This window comes from Rhagoletis zephyria, unplaced genomic scaffold, assembly GCF_001687245.7.
Source record: "Rhagoletis zephyria isolate East Lansing unplaced genomic scaffold, Rhagoletis_zephyria_1.1 Rzeph_scaffold_01138, whole genome shotgun sequence".
NCBI lineage: Eukaryota > Metazoa > Arthropoda > Insecta > Diptera > Tephritidae > Rhagoletis > Rhagoletis zephyria.
The window spans coordinates 63,521-80,486 of NW_016158222.1; the positions used below are offsets into that span (position 1 = coordinate 63,521).

The 16,966-nt window shown below is 32.6% G+C and overlaps 1 pseudogene; it reads left to right on the top strand.

Annotated features, from left to right (window-relative positions):
• Positions 1 to 1,980: 1,980 nt before the first annotated feature.
• LOC108362902 (voltage-dependent calcium channel subunit alpha-2/delta-3-like) overlaps positions 1,981 to 16,966 on the top strand; it is a 29,060-nt pseudogene continuing 14,074 nt past the window's right edge.

A 16,966-nucleotide genomic window follows, 5' to 3' on the forward strand; every position in this document is an offset into this window, starting at 1 on the left:
ATCATAAACGATGAAAATTTCTCTTTCAGAGATTTAAAATTTCCCTCCTGCATATATCAAAATTTTGACGTGATTCGGATTTTCTGAAAACGGTGTCGTAATCTAGAGGCCAAAATTAAGTTTATCCGTTTGGCCGTTTAGCTGTAATATTTTTGCCTCCCTACTGGGTCATTAAAAACTTGAGTTTTATCTTTTCGCTCAAAGGCAATTATTATTGCTCGATTTTTATTTTTTCCGTCAAATATAATGATTATTTTATGATCTATATTTTTTTCGCTCAAAGATAATAATTATTACTGTTTTATTTTTTGCAGGTCAAAATTTCAGTTGGTTGCGTCTGTATAGCCTTTTCAATTTTATAGATAATATTTTTTTTTTAAGTGGAAAAATAAAACTCGTTAATAATTATTACCTCTGAGCGAAAAAAAGGTCAGAAAATAATCATTATGTGTGATCGAAAAATAAAAAACTTGTAAGCGAAACAAAAATCATAAAATGAGGACTAAAGGCTGATTTAAATTATTTTACTCATGCTTCCTGCTAAAAAGTGAATTATGGAAAAAATACTATACTTAAATTATTTTTATTAAATAATTAAATTAAATTGTTTATAAGGAAACTACACCTGTTTGAAAAATATTCAATACCTTCTAACTCACCTTTCCAATTATTTTTTTTATTTCAAATCGATGGATATCACAAAATCACATATGCTCCATTGGTATAACATTCCATTGCGAATTTTAATGAATGGTTCCCAAATTTTTTTCTTTCACCTCATGGTCTAAGTAAGATTTAAATTTATCAATGTTGTTTGTTGTTAGCACAATAAATTACAAAACATTCAGTATATGTAACCCAGTTATTGTTGTTTCTTTAAAAATTCAGATATTTTTAAATCACTTATTGTTTTGATTGTACACACAATGAACTTTAAGAACCTTTTCTTTCAAACTTATCATTGATTTCGATATTCAAATTTTAGTAAGGCTTCATACTACACATGCTTTGCATTAGTTTTTGTTTTGATCCGTGCCCAAAATTGTATTTGCTTTTTGTTATTGTTATATATTATGAATGCTTCCCTATTTGCCTTCTAATTTGTTTTTGAAATTTTTTCAATAATCACAAAAGGTTGGAGCCACACTTTCACTGTTAAATGGCTGTATTTGTGATGATCGCTGTTGCCAGAGTAATTTTATTTTAATTATTTCAAATACAACGTTCTTTTTATATTTCCGAAAATGTAGCTACACGTCCAAACGCTGGGATCTCCTGCGAGTGAATAATTTTCGAGATGACTTCCCCGGCGAACACTCGAAACAAGCAGACCGTATGGGTTGGGTGTGAGCATGTACTACTTATGCACATATGCATATATGTACATATGTACATATGTATGAAGGGCTCGGAAGCACCCTCACGGAAACAAGTGAGTTTTTTTAAATCAACAAATGGAAAGACTACTTTAAAATAAATGCAATGAGTAAATGCTTCGAATTTTTATACTGTTTTTGCACAAAAAAAAACACCTTGCGTCTTGGAAGTATGAAAAAGCATCTGTGAAGTCCGGAGTGCAAGCATATTCAAAATAAATATACTGACTTTGAAGCTGTGTAAACCAAATTCATTTCAAAGTAGTTGAAATTAAATGCAGAGTCGGACAGTCGGCTTGGTGCTTGCACACAATTGAACATTTGAAAGCACATTTACATGTCTGGCTGTAGCTGAGCTTGCAAAGCTGTTTGCTAAAATTGGTCGCAGCCAAGAGTATCCATTTTCAAATCTCATTTGATTTTAAATTTTAATTTCGGTTTTTCTAAGTTATGAAAACGCATTTGTGAAGTGCAGAACGGAAGCGTATTCAAACGAAACATACTGACTTTGAAGTTGTTTAAGCCAAATGCATTTTAACGTTGTTGAAAATACATGCAGGAAAAGGCAATTGATTGCTTCCTAGGACATCACTATGTTAAATAAATGAGTTCGTTGCAGGTAAGTAGTCAGTATTTCAATTAGTTATCATTGAAAATAAAGTAGTTTATTAATTACTTTCAAACTAATTAAATTTCCTACAGGTAAATTACTTTCAAACTAATTAAATTTCCAGCAGGGCAGAAACAGCAACACCAATACTTATCAAAGATTGATTTGTACGTATGTACATATGTAAATACGCGAGTACGTGCACATAAAAAAGTAAGCGTCGAAGCACTTCCTCGGGGGCTATCTAACGTCGAATTAACACGCAGTGATGCCAGAAATTCTCTGTTAAATTACCCACGAAAATCGGAAAAAATCCCACATCTCCAAAAAATATCCCTGCAAATTCCCAAATGCCTCAAAACGTATATTTCAGTAGTAAAGAAGTAACATGGTCATATTCTTTCGAAATTCAGTTTTGGTAGATTACTCAGTAAAGGCCGAAAAAAATTTAAAAACTTCTATTATGTTCAGAGATTAGCTTCAGTATTCACTAAAACCCAAAATTTTGAAGAAATTTTTTTCGATATTAAGGTAACGATATGTTTTTGTGCATATGCAAACATTTGTTTGTGTTTTTATACCGGAGCGCACTTGTGCACAAAGGTATTATAACTTTGTTCGCATAACGATTGTTTGTAACAGCTAAAACGAATCGAGATAGATATAGTCAAATATATACATAAATGCTCAGGATGAAAAGAGAAGTCGATTACGCCATGTCTGTATGTCCGTCCGTCTGCCCGTGTACACGATAACTCGAGCAAAAATTAAGATATCTCAACGAAATTTGGTATGTAGGTTGCCCTTTATTCAAGGTTGGTTGGTATTGAAGATGGATGAAATCGGACTGTAACCACGTCCCCTTCACAATAACGGTATTTTCGAAAAATGCAAAAAACTACGATATTTCAGTAAATATGAAAATTAGTATGTGAAGTAAAATTTTGGTACGAAATAATATTGTTATGAAACTTTTGGGAAAAGTGCTTGACCCCGCCCACTTATGATGAAATACTGTGTCTTAGTAGCTGCTTCTCCAATCGTTACTAAGCTCGGTACGAGCCTTGTTTATGATCCAGCTAAGAAATTTATTGAAAATCTTTGAAATCGGGCAATATCCACATCCCATAATTGATTATAAAGTTTTGTATTTTTGGCGTGGCGCCACGTACTTATGAACACAAATGTGTATCTTGGTAACCGTTTTATCAATTTCTACCAAACTCGGTACATTTATTAACCTTGGTACGGAAAAGCAATACGTGGAAAATTATTGAAATCGGACTAAAATTACACCCGCTTCCCGTTTTTTATAAACATACATATACAATTTAACAATTCATTGGATAATTTGTTCCACTTTTTTACATTTAACATCAGTTACAATTGAAAAGATTACTTTCCACTCAGCGTTTGAACTGGTAAACGGGAGAAAAACTTCAAATTGTCCTTATAATTTGTCTCATTTTTCTTGTTGGTATAATTTGTATTACTTATACATAACTTTACTCCCCATCACATCTGCTGAATGATTAATTATATAATAGTGTTGAATATTCTTAATTGAGTTTTGATCAACTATGCATCGATAATTGGCTTAAATGAAAATCCCTTTTTTATTTGAAATGTCCCTTCTCCTTTTAATAACTTTTGTTCCAAAACATCCCTCAAATAGGGAAATTACCCACAATCTAGCATCACTGTTAACACGACAATTAACAGCACCAACATCACCGACAGAGAGAGAATGGTTAGCAGCAGCAATAACAAAAATTAAGCCATAAAGCTATCAGGCCCAGTGTGTAGGGTGGGAGCATAGCGGGTGTGTAATGCGAGAAAAAAAATTTGGAGTGATAAGACAAAACTTGTAATGTATACATACTTGTACACAAGTATATGCAGTGGCGTAGCCATGATTTCGGGAAGGGAGGGTTAAACAATTTTCGCGAATTGCAAGTTTTTAGGAGACCAGATGCACTGGCGGTGATGTGGTGTAGTGGATAGCAGTTGTTCAAATAAACAGTGCCCCTTAAGTGTGGTTTCCATAGATGAAAGGTGTTATTTCCAAATCCTCAGTCCTATTAATCAACATACAAACATGGTGGTGACCATTTGATTTTATTAAAAAATTTAAAAATACAAATATAATAAAAACACGATGCGAAAAACCAAACACAAAGAGAGCTGGAATACGAAAAAAATTTGAAGAAAGAATGTAGAAGTGATCCAGAACTTGCAAAATATATTTCGTTTCCACAAAAATAAAGCGAACGCTATTGAATTGAAGATACAGTGGTTTGCCGCCTGTCAAAAACCCCGGAGGAACACTCAAAGAATTGTTTTTAAATTATCATATTTTGAACGAATTCGGAATTTCTAAGGTGGAAAAGAAGAAACCTTTGTATAAGGAATTTTCTTACACTGTATTCATGTCGCCGCCAACAATTTGTGACATCATTTAAAAGCAGCTAAGGAGAAATACGACCCTATTTATTAGATGGCACATTCAAATTAGTGCCAAAATGCGGGTATATTGATTATTATTATCGGAACCGAGATCATGTAAGTTGATTGATTGCTTTTCACACACTTTTGAAACATAAATTATATGCTTTTTTACTGCAGACAAGTTGTTACCAACAGCAAAAATCATCTTCCAATAACTTGCAAATATAAAAATGTAAAATACCGAGAGTTTATATTCAATACCCTCAATCTGGAATTTTCACAAAAATTACTTTGTGATTTTAGAACACATCTGGGACTGATTACCTGTCATCACTGGTGTTAATTCTGATTTATAATTTGATAGTGTGAATTCTGTCAAGCGTTATACAAGGCCAGCATTAATATCACCGACGCAAATTTAATAACTCTTATAAAACCTTTTGAGTTATCCGGCTGCGCAGACTAGTATTTTCAGACCTCGGAATTCCGCTTTTTATAGACGGAAGAAGAATTTTAACTCGGTAATTTTAGACTGAGAAAATTTTGGTATTACTTCCGTCTGATACGCACACATAGACAACTCTCTTTTATATACGACTGGATCCATTTCAAATCATGCAGGCAGTCCGATGGTATATCGAGAGTTAACTTCAAATTAAAATATGCTTTTCTGCGTGAAAAATAAATGAACACGTATTTTTTTTTATTTGATAGCTTTACTTTTGCATTTTTTACGAATTTTTAAAGATTCAAAAAATAAAAAAATTTTAAGCTATTTAGTTGCTCTTAAGGTTATTTGTCCGCATTTTATGCATCTTTTTTAAGTTGATCAATTAAAGTGAAAAATTTTAATAAACGATAAACGATTTTATGAAAAAATACCATAACACAATTTTTCTCAAAAAGGCATCCTTTTATTTTCTTCAAATTTGCAGCGTTTATAGGTATCCGTACGTACTACATATGTAGGCTGACTTCCAAAACGTACCAATACAATGTTTGAATACTTTTCTACTGCGGTATTTAAACTGTTCGTATATACAGAGTTGTGGTTGTTCATGCTTGCCTAGTTATCTGGTTAAAAATAATTTTTCTGTTGTGTACTTTGTTGTTTTACAATAATAAATCACACTACAGAAAAATTATTTTTATTTTTAACCAGATAACCTGATGACCAGGCAAGCGTGAACAACCACATTGTTACCATATATATTGCTTATTTTGAATATCTAACAGAACAATGATCACACTTCGGAGCTTTCCATTTTTAAAACACCAATGGTCACCAAAAACAATCGAAGCATCAACTTTGTTTCTGATGCGCTGAATACTCTAGTTCTGCGTTTCGATAACTTTTCGGATGCGTTTTGGAAAAGTATACATTGTCAACGTTTTGTAGTTCGGCGTTATGGAACATTATACAAAGCAATTGACGTTTTGGAAGTCAGCCATAATTACTACCAGAACCAATGTATAAATTTGTACATATGTAGCTCGAAACGGACTTCATTTTCTGAAAAGTGTATTTTTGCAAGTTGGTCCTTTCAGACGGTCTTGAAAAGGTTCAATATTCAAATGCGTAATCCAAAAACCGACACAAAATAATAGTTTATTGGTCATACCCCAATGCCCCCTGGCTACGTCACTGTGTATATGCATGTGTGCATATGTACATTAGAATTGTCAAAAAACAATAAAGCCAAAATTTTAATGCGCCTACTTTATATTTTGAAATCAAAAAATATTTTGGAAGTGCTCACAGCGCTCAAAACTTTCCATGTAAAACAATTTTTCATAGAAATGGTATAAAATTCTTGAAAATCAATATTTTTCGATCGGAAAACTGTGGTTCTCTTCAGGAGACTTCCAGTATTAATATCCAATTGTTTATTTAACCATTTTTTAATATTAAAAAAATTTTTTTGGTCCCCCCATTGCATTTTCGGGGGGTTTCGGAGGACCTATAAAATATAGTTACCATGAAAAATTGGTTAAAGAAACAGTTGGGTATTTTTACTGCAAATCTCCTGAAGATAAGCAAAGTTTTCCGATCGAAAAATATTGATTTTCAAGAATTTATACTATTTCTAAAGTGGGTTTTCCCCATATAAAATACATGAAAAACTTTGAGTGCTTTGAGCACTCCGCAATTTTTTTTTTTTCAAAATAAAAAAACTCGGGGTATACTATTTTCGGTATAGAACAATCATAAAGGGTGGTGGCATTAAAAATTCGACCTTATTCTTTCACATACATTTTTGGACCACTTTAATGTACATATGTATTTATGCCGCTGTGACTAAGTGGTTAGAAGTGCATACTGACTGCACTGCTTAGGACCTGAGTTTGATCCCGGGCCGGAGAACACCTACATTAAAAAAAAAACGGTTTTTTCTAAGGACGTCGCCCCTTGGCAGGCATTGGCAATCCTCCGAGTGCATTTCTGCCATCAAAAACAGCTTCTCATACAAATACAATCGCCGTTCGGTGTCGGCGTAAAACTACAGGTCCCACCCCTTTATGTGACAACATCTAGGCGCACGCCACAATTCGGAGTAGGAGCCCATCAAAGTCATGTTGTGTTAACGCCAATTCATTATTATTATTATTTTACAACGCTTTTATCAACTTGCAATGTTGTATGTCCAGAATACCATACTATAAATATAGCAAAGGTATTTATGGCAAACCTAGTCTAGATATCAACCTCGTCGTAGGTATCATATCAAAGACATACAACTATAAAAACTCTAGAGATAGATGTCGCCTCGCCAGAAGAAGTTAAAAATATGCACTACATACGCTACAGCGGAAATGGACGAACGCCATTTCTTTAATTGAAACTAATTGCTGCTATATGTATGTATGTACATACATATGTAGGCATATACTAAATGTGAGCAAACAACATTTTGCTTGCAGTCTTCTGTTCTCTTTTCACTGCAAGCTGAATTATTTTAGTATCTATTGCAAAATTTTATACAGACAAGACTAAAAAGTATAAAATAAATTTAAAAAAAGCTTTTTAATGTACCACGCTTTTATGAATGGACTAAAATTAGAAAATAATATATCTCAGTCCCATAGAACTTGTTTTGATAACTTTTGATTTTGAAATTTTAGCAAAAGTCATTATAAACAATTTATGAGATTGAAAATGAAAAGCGTGGGCGCATGTAATACACTTGAGTTGATATGAAAAGTAACATATGTATGTATAGGGATGCAAACGATGCATCGATGTTTTTGAAACATCGATAATATCGCTTCAATTTTCGATGTTTGCCATCGATGTTTACAATTTACTAACATCGCAAAATTGACGATACATCGATGGAAGTTTTACCGCTGTTTTAAACATCGACTTTACGGAGACTCTCCGACTTTCTTTCGGTATGTTTGACTGACCTTAAATTTGTTATTCATTCAGAATTTGTTTGTTATTTATGGCCTTATAACAATTATATTCAACAATTTTATTGAGCTTGAGGTCGTTTCTTATGAGAAATGTTATTGAAAATCAACAATAATTTACAAAATGTAGAAGTTATAGCTGCTATTTCGGAGATTACCACATCTCCTCAGTGACCGCGGTTGAATAGTATGATTAGTAGACGTGGTGATCTCCCAAATTGCAGCTATAACTTCTTACCTTTGTAAATTGTTGTTACTTTTCCACAACATTTTTCATAAAAAACGGGCCCAAGCTCTATAAAATTGTTGGATTCATTCTGAATGCTACACTGAACCAAAAATCTATGTCTGGATCAAAGAAAAACTTTCCTTACTTTAACCCTCTAGCAGGCCAATTTTTTTATGAGATGAAAAATTCAGGAATGGGTGATTTTAGCACGAGAAATCCAAAAATGATGTCCATTTCGATCTGTGACAGTAACTTTTTCCTACAGGGTAGAAAAACCAAGACCGTCTGGAGACGGGCTCGCCGATATACTTACACATATTTTCAGCTTTCTCTTACACAATGTTGACCTACGAACCGGAAATGCCATCTGCAGACGGTTAAAAATGCAAACTGGATTTTTATATGTCGGCAAAACGGTCTGTAAACGGTCTGTGTTCGAAAGCAATTTTCTTCATTTCAAATGGTGACATAATTATAAAACTTATATTAAAATACGGTGCTTTCAACAACGAAATCCACCGAATGTTTTTATATAAAAATTCTTTAATTACGAAATTAGTAAATAGCAAGAAATAATTAATTTTAACCGTGTTTTCAAAATCTGTAATTCAACTGCCGATTAAAATAAAACGGGTTGACATAACGAATTTACACCGCCGTAAAGGTACGATTTTTGTCTAAAGATCGTGCCTTACGAATATAGAAAAAAATTATTATAGGTGCATTAAAAAGGTGTTTAGTTAACGACTGTCTGGAGGCGGTTCAGCCTACTAGAGGGTTAAGGTCAAAAATTCTTCCAAATGAGTAAAAAATTCTCCAGAATGCGTAATTTTTCTTTGGAATGTGTAAAAACGTACACGAAAATATGGAACCGTGGATGTAATCTATCATTTTGAAGAAATGTTGGACATGAAAAGAGGATAAAACTTCTTTAGTGCTGTTTTGTTCCCATTTTTCTTCATTTTGATTGCTGTTTTTCTTCAATTAAGATAAGTTTTTTTTTTGGTGTAATTACCTAGCCGTTAAAATAGAACCAAACGCCCCTCAGAATTTCAACAAGATCAGGCCCGAACGTCCTTACGATGGTATGTATTTTGATTCTAATAATAGAAAGGGTATAGAAAGGATAATAAAATACAGGAAAATACATTCATAATTATTAAAGTATTCAATACTGCTTTAAATTTAACTAGAAATTAACAAATTTCAAAACATCGTAAACCATGGATATATCGATACTCGATGTTCTTTTCTCCGATGCATCGAAACATCGATGTATCGATGTTACTGCTCAAAATTTGCATCCCTATGTATGTATGTGGGCATATGAATAACGACCGCTTAAAACCGATCTCAAATTTGTACTTTCGCTGTAGAATGTTATGTAGTTTGACTATTGTCAATGAAATCGAATGCTTTGTACTGCATGCGCTCCACGTTTTTCGTTTTCAATGTCATTAATTGTTCATAATGACTTTTGCTAAAATTTCAAAATCAAAAGTTATCAAAACAAATTCTGTGGGACTGAGAAATATCATTTTCTACTTTTTAGTCAATTTATAAAAGCGTTGTATATTAAAAAGTTTTTTTTTATTATATTTATTTTTAGTATATGGGTGTTTCCATGAAAATGTCAACCAGGACTGAAACAATAAAAACAACTGAAAAGGGTTTTTAAGACGAATTAATAAGAGAAAAATACTCGAATTTTTATATTAGACATGTTTTATTCAACCATCACAAGCAAATAGCTAAATCTTGGTCAAATAAAACGAAATTAGCTTATTTCCAATGTTAGCCTAATTTTGACAGTTGTTTGACTGCAAATAGTGTCAAAGTAAGCTTTCGCATCTTTCTGATTGGCTGAAGGAGAAAATTTCTGATGCTGAATGGCAATGCCTCTTGTTCAATATACAAGCCAAGATAGCTTTTCATAAGCCAATATAATTATGTTGGGTAAGTCCTCCTTACAAAATAAGCTAATTATAGAAGTATTTCAGCTTATTGGAATTTTAAAACTCAAAAATGGAAGAGTAAAACTGAATGTCTCTTCGACTCAGTTTTCTCTCAGTTCTCTTTCCTATTAACTAAATTAAGAGATTTGAAACATTACAATTACATCTTAAAATCAAATTTGCAATAACAACTAACTATAAAAATGAGAAAAAGGAGAAGTTAGAGCTCGAATAACGGTAATTTTTTGATTTGCTTCTGATAGTAGTCTAATGACGCGTACGTTATGCAAAAACATTGTTTGTCTATGTCATTTGTATATTGGCAGTCGCAGGTAATGCAGATTACAATTCTTAAGCGAGAATTCTTCTAGTTCAAGATATACAGTAAAATTTTCTTTCCAACCGAAGTAAAAATAATTTTATTACCCTTTAAAGTTTGTCGCATACGTTATTGTAAGTACGAAAATTTCAATCAAATACATCAAAACCAATGTTAATTGCAAATTTTCCATTTAAATTATTTAGAATAGTTGTAAAACAATGAAACGGTGGCGAGAAGAGTTCTCAATAAATACATTTTATTACTTACGAGAAAAATTGTCGCGTACGTTATGTCGCGTACGTTATTGTTTTTTTTTAATATAAAACTAGCCAGAGATAATTTCTCTTAAAATATGAAAGGATTGTAAAGGTACATTATTTAGCTTAGTTTAGGGATTTTTAAAGAAAAAAAACTCCCATGATTCGCAGACTTTCGCCTATATGCGTGTTTCCATGAAAATTTAAACCGAAAATGCAAGCAAATGAATTCAAACGGCTTTATAACTTTAAATATCGTATTCAGATGGCGGAAAAAGGTTTTGAAAACGCGAAACGGTGGAGAGAAGAACTGAAAGAATTTAATTTAGTATGTTACTAGTAAAAATATGGTATGGGGGAAAAATCTGTCGCGTACGTTATGTTAAAAAAATTATAATAAAGACTAACCACAGATAATTTCTATCAAAAAATGGAAGGATTGTAAAGGTACGTTATTTAGCTTGGTTTAGGAATTTTTAAAGAAAAGAAAAACTCTCATGATTCGCAGACTTTCGCATATATGTATATGTGCCTTAAAACCACTTCTTTTTTTGTCGCGTACGTTATCACCTGGTTTTGAACGGATATTTTCCACACCAAAGTTATTTTTTTTCTCAAACACAGTACCCTTTGGTTGCAACATAACCGTAATCTTTTATTTTCTGTAACTTCTATTTTTGATAGATTTACGTTACTCTATAAGCGTACGAATGTCGCGTACGGCTGTATGGAAACACCCATATGTATCATATTGTCTCGTTTTTGCGTTAACCACGTATCTACATGTTTTTTTTTGGAAAACGAATGTTACAACTTATAACGACAGTTTAAGCGTCACACTATTTGAAAGTAAAACAAAAACTTAACATGGGTGCTCACTAATACATATTAGTAGAATCAGAAATATTAAGAATAAGTGCGTTTATTGCATTATATATCAACTAACTTTTAACTTACTACTTTTGGACATATATCTTTATAATAAAATAATTATTTTTAAAATTTATTTACATACTTGTTTAATTATTTATTTTATTTAACATTACATATTTTTTATCATTGCATATTCCGCTCTAAGTCGTCCCATATTCGAATTCCGTCAGACATAACTTCAAAATGATAATATAATATAAATTTCGATATTTATTCTAATTTTCCTGAATTCGAAAAAATATTTGTGAAATGCAGCAAAAAAGTGTATTCAAGGTAAAATTTGTATGAGCATATTTAAAAATAGAAACTTGTTAAAAGAAAAAAAAACCTACCGATTACGTATGCATTACTCCTGCACTACTTTTCAACTAGTTTCAAGTTAGCTTGTAGTTAACTTCAAGTATATGTACATATATACATATAAGTTGCGATCCCGTACGAGTCCGGACTAGTCAGAAATAGTCAGAATCAGTCAGATTTTACTGGAAATCGATGCCGTACTTGGCTCTCTGACTAGTGAGAGGTCAAGAAAGAGAGTAAATACGGTTCTCTCTCTGTCAGAAGTTGCCAGTTTTAGTCCGAGAATTTTTTGCTGGTAAATTCTGGCAAATGTGTCAAACGATCAGCTGTAGTGTGTTTGGCAACCAAATTGTAAACAGAAGAAAAGTGCTCTGCTAATTAATGTTGAAAAGTATTTAATTACTTGTTTAAGTTGATACTAGTGAATTTGAAAGTATTTTTGGTTATTTACATGTGTGAGCTGAGTGTGTTTACATACAAAATAAGCAAAAATTAACAACCAAAATTTGGAGGTTATGTTCAAGTTGACAGAAGTTACCATTTTTTACTAGAAACGATCCCAATGTTACTCTCTCGCTCTGAGCGAATTTCTATTTTTGGCAGTTTTACTAGTTTTAGTCCGAGGAATACAGGATTGCACCTATACATACATATATGGGCATTTCCTAGGGTTGCGCACCGAACGTTCGTACGCCATTGAAGTTCAAAAAACAAGAAAACATAAATTTATATTATTTTTTTTTTATGTTTCGTTAGCATTTTGCTAGGTGCATATGTACATATATCTTTGGTGCAAAAGGGATGATCTTTCGATTTCTATTTTTTGTTGTTGCTGCAAATTAAAAAATGCAGTAAACTGTGAAATGGAACATAATATTCTAAAGCGATTAATTTTATATTAAAATGGAATAACGTAACTTCCTCCAAACTAATTGCGCGTTGAAATATCTCTATTAGTTTTTTATTTATAAGCTTACGTACCGGTCGCGAACGTACGGGTCGCGAACGGAAGATTTTCCATCATTTTTTAAACCTTTAATGAACATGAAATTGTATTATAAATTTGGTCCGAAGTACCAGAAGAAGATTATAGAGACCCACATAAATGTTTGCCAAAATGATCACAACGTCAAACTGAGGCGATTTATCCAAGTCCATTTGTCTGTCTGTTTGAACGCAATCTAGTCTCTCAATTTTCCGGATATACCACTGAAATTTGGTAAGCGAATGTATCTGTCGGAACCGTCAAAATCGGACCACTATAACTTATAACTCCCATACAACTGATTGCTGATTTTAGTTCTCGGTCCTGTAGTGCGATTCACTAACTTTTAACAATGCGACTTGTCGAGATGTCAGCTAACAATTTTTGTTGTTTGCAGTAACGATTGTGCGATTCATTAACTGTGCTGCCGCTAATGGCCACAAATCCGTTGCATATGCCTAGGCGCTCGTGTGTGCACAAAGTTGACAAGCATTTTATATGGAAGAAAAAGTGCAACACCCTCCACGAAAAAATTCTAAAAAATCAACGGTAACTTTTAGCGACTTGAAACTTGCACTTTATCAGACTAAAAAAGAACGGGCTACAAAACTGCATACCCGTAAATCTTATAAAGATCCTGAATAAAAAGTTCGAAATATTTATAAACATTTTTTTTAAGTTTGATTTTTTGGTCGGATTTTGTGCAAGCTTTGAAACTTTTATTTTTGTGGTTTCTGTTATTATATAGTAGAAGGAACTATTAAAAATAAAATTATTAAAAATAAATAAATACACATAAATAGCAAACAACATAATTTTGAATTTTTCTGCCAAATTTTGCTCGCAGCTGTAAAAAAAAGTTTACGAAAAACATTCAACATTAAAAATATTCTTACTATGTATTTAAAAAGAATCACTGTATGCACATTTTGTACATATGTAATTATTTTTAGGACTGATTTTATTATGCTAGTGTAATGATGATTAATAAAGAAATATTTAAATATGGACATACATATAAGATATTTATACTTTTAACAAGCGATGTATACGTATTAAATTGAAAAATTTAATTATTCAATTCCTTTAAATTCAAGGCATATTCAGTTCCTGCAAAATTAAAAAAATAGACTTATAACTTTTAACTTCCAGTTTATGCTTTACGCCCTATTGGAAAATTATAACCGGAATCCATATAGACAAGTTTTAACGAACTATTTATCGTGCTATTTACTTTATTTTTCTTGTTTTAATAGTGTACTATGTGTGTGTGTATTATTTAAACAAAATTCAAAAAACTTTCGTAAAACTTCAAGTTTTTAATAAGAATAATAACAGAATTATTTATGCAGTTTTGTAGTCCATTAAATTTTAATACAATAAAGTGCAAGTTTGATGCTGAAAATCCTTTGATTTTTGATTTTTTTGCTAGCGGTGCTGTGCATTTATACGAAAAAATTGTAGAACGTACCTTTTACGTTTTATTAACAACACCAATCTAGACGTCGTAAAATTAGCGGCCTTTGTTATCGTTAACGACAACAGCTGATTTGGCACTAACGAATGTTGTTAGGGAAACGTTTACCGAATAGCTAAATTGTTAAAATTGTCGTTTAGCTGACTTAACAATAACAAGAGGTGTTAAAATCTCGTAGTGAATCGCACCACTGGTTGACCATTCTGTGGAAATGCTCATATTTAATTATACATGTATCTTTTGTAATTTGATTGGCTAAGTTGACAGTGAACTTCAACACTGATCGGTGGCATGACAAATCTTTCGGGTTATAAAGTTTGCAAGAGCCTGACAATTTAGGCACTCGAGTAACCTAATCAGTTGCTGAGAGCACCCCAAATGTATACTCAACGCACATGGGTATTTCTATACGTCGCATACGTGACAGTCGTACGCTTCAATGTGATAAAAACAAGGAATACCATTTGTTTTCTTTAATTTTTTGGGCCATTGTATAGCACATAATTAGCTCTATATTTAACCGAAAAATGAAAACAATCGAACTGCTCGGTCCTGAAGTATAAGCATTTAAAGAGAGTGTCGTTACGTGACAAAAAATGGAAGTAGATTTTTTCTTTTCTTACAAAATCGCAAAACTCTGCGAATTGTGGATGGCTATTTTCATGAAACTTATTTTAATATGATTTGGAGCAATTCTAGTTGTTTTTAGAGTTTTTTGAATTAATGCACCTTGTTTCAATTTTCTTTGACAACCTCAAGTGTGAAACGTCATGTGACATAAATTTCCATCGTTATATTTTTGGTAATATTGCTTTTAAATGAATTTTTAGCGCAAATAAAACATGTATTTTATGTAGAATATACTTTGTGTTTTGACTTCAGCGCCAATTCAGGGTGAATTTGTTAGAAATCTATGAGTTATTATTGTTCAACTACATGCGCCAAATTCAAACCAAATCGGACCATAAATACGGGTTTTCGAAATATCTCAACCTTGGCGCCACCTAGGAAGATCATTTTACGTAAACATGATTTTACTTATATAGCCAGTATATATTTTAAAAAGCAGACAAATCGGCCCGTAAATACGTTAGATATAAGATTTTTATTTTTTTTGTCCCGGTGGACCTTCCGATGGAAACACCCATATGTAAGTATTTTTTAATGTAGATAACCATGTGTGAGGATATTCATTGAGAATATGTGCACTTATGGATGTACATATGCATGGGCATAGCCAGGTAGGGGCAGNCCCCCCCCCCCCCCCCCCCCCCCCCTAACTTTCAAATTTTCCTTATATATATATAAAATAGTACCCTGAAATGCCAGCTTAAAATTTCATTCTGGCTACGCCGATGTACATATGTATGTATATATTATGTTTAATATAAAATGCTATATAAATAAAAGATCGTTCGCTTAATATTTGGCATATTGACATTCTAACGCATTTGCCAACATTTATGAACAATCGCTTTAACCGATGGACAAGCGAACGTCTCCGGAGTTTGTTCGGCAGAAACGCGTGCAGATATTCGTAAAATTCATATAGCACTTCGTTCATCGATCTTCCTTCCATTCGGCTGAGCGAGAACACTCCAGTGCACACATCCACCCATTAATTGCTGACACAAATTTCTAGCGATACAGATTAGTGCCGGCGTTAAACCAACGTTAGTGGATCACTCAACAGTTTGCCACAGAAATGATCTTTGCACCGCATTACAATCGCGGCGTACTAGTAGTAATTACTCACCAGCGGCCAATGCTAATTACCTTTAACACTTTATTATCACCTACACGGTAATAATTGATCATAAATAGCGGTAACGACAACGGCGGCTGCTAAAAGTGCAATGTATTCATAATTAGTAAAATACGCCAGACATGATTTATTAACATAGGAGTTCTGACGTGCTTACTTATAAAGAGAGTATAACTACATATATATGTACATATGTATGTGCATATGTATTGGTTATGAATATACAATATTTAAGCTCGATACCATATAGATCGATTGCATATTCTTAATGAATTAGCTTGTGGTCTAAGTCTATTGTAATCAATTCCTTCTCTAAAGTAATAAAAGATTGGCGCTTACACATATTTTAGTGTTTGGGCGAGCTTCTCCTCCGATTGGTGGCGTGCGCCTTGATGTTGTTACACAAAGTAACTATCTTCTGTAAAAAGATAAATGTGAGAGGGGAAAAAATTGGTCCGTCTCGACCGCATCATGGAAGTGAAAAATCTCTCATTAATTTCTTGTTCGTTTTTGCTACTAAAATTTGGATATTACGTTTTGATTTAGATACATACATATGTACGGGTATGTTGTTTGGGAGTATTTAATATTTATTTATGATGATGCCAATTCAATATTACACTATGGAAAGTTATCCTCTCATATTTTATTCATATTCTATAAATGATAAATCTCAATCTCAACCTTAAACCACTTTGTAGCGCGATAATTTATTCTCAATATTAATCTAGCCAACAAGATAGAGAAGGGAGAAAAATTTTAATTTTTTTTGTTTAAATCTTTTATTTCACATTCAAATCAGTATTCATCCACTTTATTTCCAGGCCTTTTCTCTCCTTTCCGTTCCTTTCCTTTCTTTTCCTTTCCTTTCCTTTCCTTTCCTTTCCTTTCCTTT